Raw genomic sequence first — 4834 nt, 5'->3', positions numbered from 1 at the left:
CGTCTAGCGTGGAGAGGGGCACACGGCATGTTTAATTTCTGCTGGAGTGAACAACACCATTTTTCCCTACCTAATTCATACTAGTATTTTTTCATCCAAATAAAACTTTGAACAGTTCGAACCTTCCTCCTGGTTTGGCTTACTGTTCCATCTGTAGCTCTGCTAGTTGCCTGCATTTCGTTGATTAAGTGCAACAAAAATTAAAAAGGACGGCAAAAAACCACCGTTGGCAGATTGAACCCCTGTCAACCGGGTGAGAAGCCGAAATATATAATTGACAGCTCCAAATGCCGTGGTTGAACTTGAACTCATGTCTGTATTGGAGACATGGAGAGACGAGAGGGGCATGAAACGAAACTGAAACCACACCGGCGAAAACGGAAACATACACGTAATCATCAAAACTTCCCAAGTGGTCAGGAGAGATCTCATAAGCTGGCAATAAGAAGGCAAAAACGACGTCGCTGATGACGGAGCCTGGGTCACTTATTTGGTGATGAAAAGCCGGAACACTTAATATATACTAATGCTAACATTAAAAAGGTATTCTCTTCGTCTCATAATGTAAGACGTTTTTCAACACTTACATTATGGGACGGAGGGAGTAGAACAAATCGGGTGCCAGCTTGGATTAACAAGCGTTGTAAGACCGGATATGATTAGGACAACTCGATCCTGCTTCCACAATTAAACTCACGTACGTGCACGCCCGTGTTGGAGGTGAAACCGGCCAGAAACGCAACAGAGCCGCAGCCACCGCCGTATCCGGCGAAAACACAGCTTCCCAAGTTAGTCAAGTACATACGGCGAGGTCGATCGCCAATTCGCCATGTCCGGCTCCCCCCGCCGTCAGCACCCTCCAGGTCCCTCTCCATCGCGATGGACCCGATCCACGGCGGCGATCGACGACGGCACCGCCCGCTCGACGCTCCCTGCTCATCCGCCTGCAAGTACGTACTCTCTCCAACTACTCATCCCGGATTCATGACGCCGTTGAGCGTTAAACAGAACAAATTTCAGCGAGCTGATCTCATAATTTCCGTGCCGGCCGCTTCCTTCGCAACCGGGCAATAGCTTGGCCGTCTCGGTTACTTTCCTTGTTCAAGCAGCTGCATTGGCAACTCACAAAACTGAGAAATACCGACAAGCTCTTCCGGTTTTACAGATAGTGGACCAGCTGAGGCTTCATCCCTCGAGAAAAAGGGCCAACAACAAGGCCATATTTCTCAAGTTGCCCAGAACATGAGTCATGGCCGTGTCGTTCCGGATCTTCCACAGGTAGTATGTCGCTGCTTGCAGCCAATCCCAACGCAACGCCTTGTAAACTGTAACCACATCCATCAGGGGACAATTTCATTTTTTATGCTGAACATTCTTGTCCTAGAACTTTGTTCAGGAAATAAATCATGAGGCCCAGCTAACTTGGCTGCTGCATGAGCCACACAAGTATGAGCTCTCTAGCTAGGAATATGAAACACCTGAACCTGTCTTGATGCAGTAGTTCTTGAGAGTTGAGAGTGCTTCTTATTTGCCAATGTCCAGATTGTCCGTCAGGATGGCTGGCTGCTTGCCGCTAGATTGATTCATTCCATGCATGTGTCCCTGACTGTATTGCTGTTGTGTATGTGCACCGGTCCCTCAGATCGTAATTTTTTAATTTGAGCACATAGTTATTAGCTGTACTAATGTGCTGTCTTCATCCATTAGTTGCATGCTGGTCTTGATGCAAAGTACAATTAATTGTACTTGCACTAGTTAATTATTAATAAACAATATTTTATAATCTGATTCCGATTCTGTTGTATTGCCTACCAACTACGATCTAACTGTTGAAACTTGTCACACTTGGTTCCGCAGGACATTCTACACCATATACACTCCCTCTTGCCACTGCAAGATGCTGCCCGTGCTGCCGGCGTGTCCCGCGGATTTCTACAATTCTGGGGATGCTACTCCAAGCTCGTACTCAACCACAGTACGCTTGGGTTGACCGACATGCAATTTGACAGAAGAGAAATAATAAATTTCATGGACAAAGTTGACCAAATTCTTGAAAACCATCACAACCATGGGGTTAAGGTGGAGATACTTGAACTACAATATCCCCCTTCCAGGAGCATCAAGCCCTGCTACCTAGACAGGTGGCTCCAAATCACAATTAAGTCTGGGATTAAAGAACTTGACTTAACTTTCAACATTACCTACCGCGAGGAGGAAAACTACAGATTTCCGTGTTCGGTTTTGTCCGATGAGGCGGCTGCAAGTTCAATTCAGTCTCTTTGCCTCTCCGGTTGCAGTATTCATCCCTCGTCAACACTTGGCCTCTTGAGAAAATTGACAAAATTAAATTTGACTCTTGTCCATACTACTGATGAAGGATTAGGGAACTTGCTCTCAAAATCATCCGCGCTTGAGCGTCTTGACCTCGTTTATTGCAGTGGGATAATTTTCTTGCAAATACCGTCTACGATGCAGAAACTCAAATTTCTCAGTATTATAGGATGCCAAAGGTTGAAGGTGGTAGAGATCAATGCCGCAAATCTCTACTACCTTCGTTCTGTTGGTTGTGATGGTGGTGATAACCTGACAAAAATCTCGGTTAGAAATTCTTCACAGCTTAAGAAAGTAATTTTGTCGTGGGTTCTTCTCTCATATGCTCATGCTTGGCTTCCATCCATCGCAAGAAATGCTGAGAGCCCTACCCTATGCTGTCCTACTGAGGTGTTTTTTTGGATATAAAACCATATGATGATCATATTAGATGGGTTCTTTGATTATATAGTGAATACTGAATATTGATATGTATGCAACACTTTTTATGTTGAAATAAACACTTGACTAATCTTTGAATTCGTCATTCCTTAGAATGTCAGCATTTCAAGCATGCCCTCCAATCTCCTCCACCTCAAGAAGTTGGATATCAGACTCAGTCAACCAACAATGGCGGCCTTCTGCATGAGCTACGATGTCTTCTCTTTGGTTTCTTTCATTGATGCTTCTCCTGTCTTGGATTCCTTCATCCTGAAGGTAAGTGATGGTCCACATATCTTGGAGCTGTCTACCAATTTGTTTGTTACACTTCTTTATCAGAATAACAACAGTAATGATGACTGTTGATCATAAATTTATGTATATGCAGGTTGAGAAGAATGCCCTTAAGGATGATCTTGACATGGGAGATGAAAGCAACAAGTATTTGGGGCGGAAGCTGGAGCGTCGGCATTTCTGCCTCCGGCGGGTGGATATCATGGGCTTTTGTGCATCCAAGAGCCTGGTCGAGCTCACGATCCACATCCTCGAGAATCCACCATCACTCGAGCGGCTGACTTTGGACACGATCTATGGCTACAATAGATTTTCGGGTAAATTTCACAAATGCTCCACCTCAACAAAGATTATCCAATGCTCGCCATTGAGCAAGACAGACCTTGCGGGAGCTCGTAGAGCCGTGGAGGTTGCGGGAAGGTATATTGCGGGAAGAGTTCCATCGTCTGTTCAGCTCGAGGTCCTAGATCCCAGTAATCAATGCAATACCGGCGACCGGTAGATACTACATACCAATGTAGTGTATCACATGTTTATTTTCCGTAGTAGTGAACAATGCATTTTCGTTTTCTATTACACAAATGAAACAAATATTGTTCATTCATAGCATTTCCATCCAAATACAACTTTGAACAGTTCAAACTACTTTCTCCTCGTTTGGCTTAACTAGATGAATTATTGCGCCACCACGTAAAAACCAGATGCAACGGGGAAGTTAGGTGACTATTAGTAAGTCCATTTTCATGAGTTATCCGGAAGTATGGTCCTGATTCATGACATGATAACTTATTACAACACGATGTTAGTATAATTTTATGGGAAACAATAAAGATTCGATTTTTATATATAGATATGTGAGGTTTAGAAAACAGATGTGAAATTAGTTATTTTGGTCATCTACACTACGCAACCACATGTAACATAGAATTGCATATCAAAACGGAAATGGTGATCGATGTCCAGCCGACCAATTGCTAGCCATCTGGCTTCCTTCTCAAATTTCTTCACATCGTCCTTTCCCATGACCACATCACCGAGTTCATCCCCATTAAGTCCAGATGTTTCAACAACTCTTCCAAGCTCTCCACCTTCGTCTTCACTGATGCAGCGTCACTACTTCACCAGAACGTAGCTAGGAACCTTCCTCGCTCTGGGAAACGAGGCAGGGGCAACGATAAAGAAAAAACTTTAGCCGGAGATTACAACGCCGCCAGGTAAACTCTAGCAGAGAGGGTGGGTTGCATGGTGGTGATCTCCTTCTTAACTGATGAATAGATTGTGTGCTTTGATGGAATGGATTCACAATGAAAAGGTCAACCAATCTCTTGTTAGAATCTATGCAACTCATGGCGTAAATTGCACAAGATGATTTGAGCGTTATATAGTTCGCTCGGGCATGTGCTGCCGGGGGTGGTAGTGGTATTAGACAAGGCGTGTAAGCCAAGTTGGGCTCGTTTTTTTTTAGGGTTAAAGCCACTTTATTGATCAAAATCCACAGAAAGTGGGATACAAACTGGGTCATGTGGCTGGCCAAGCCAAACATGACGACCCGGAGCTAGGTTTCTAGCAAATTTCGCTAACCTGTGAGCTTCGACATTAACACTACGACTTTCAAAAATAAAGTTACAAGAAAAGGGGCCGATCTAGACTTTATTTCATGAATGATTGCTCTGTGAAGACCATTGATGCCCTTTGTGATGTCTTCCACCACCTGCTTGCAGTCGGAAGAGATGATGAATCTTTGAAGATGAAGATCTTCAGCAAGAGATATAGCTTCCCGACAGGCTAT

This window comes from Triticum dicoccoides, chromosome 1A (assembly GCF_002162155.2).
Source record: "Triticum dicoccoides isolate Atlit2015 ecotype Zavitan chromosome 1A, WEW_v2.0, whole genome shotgun sequence".
NCBI classification, from domain to species: Eukaryota; Viridiplantae; Streptophyta; class Magnoliopsida; order Poales; family Poaceae; genus Triticum; species Triticum dicoccoides.
The sequence above is the reverse complement of the archived record's forward strand: the minus strand, read 5'-3'. Positions refer to the sequence as shown.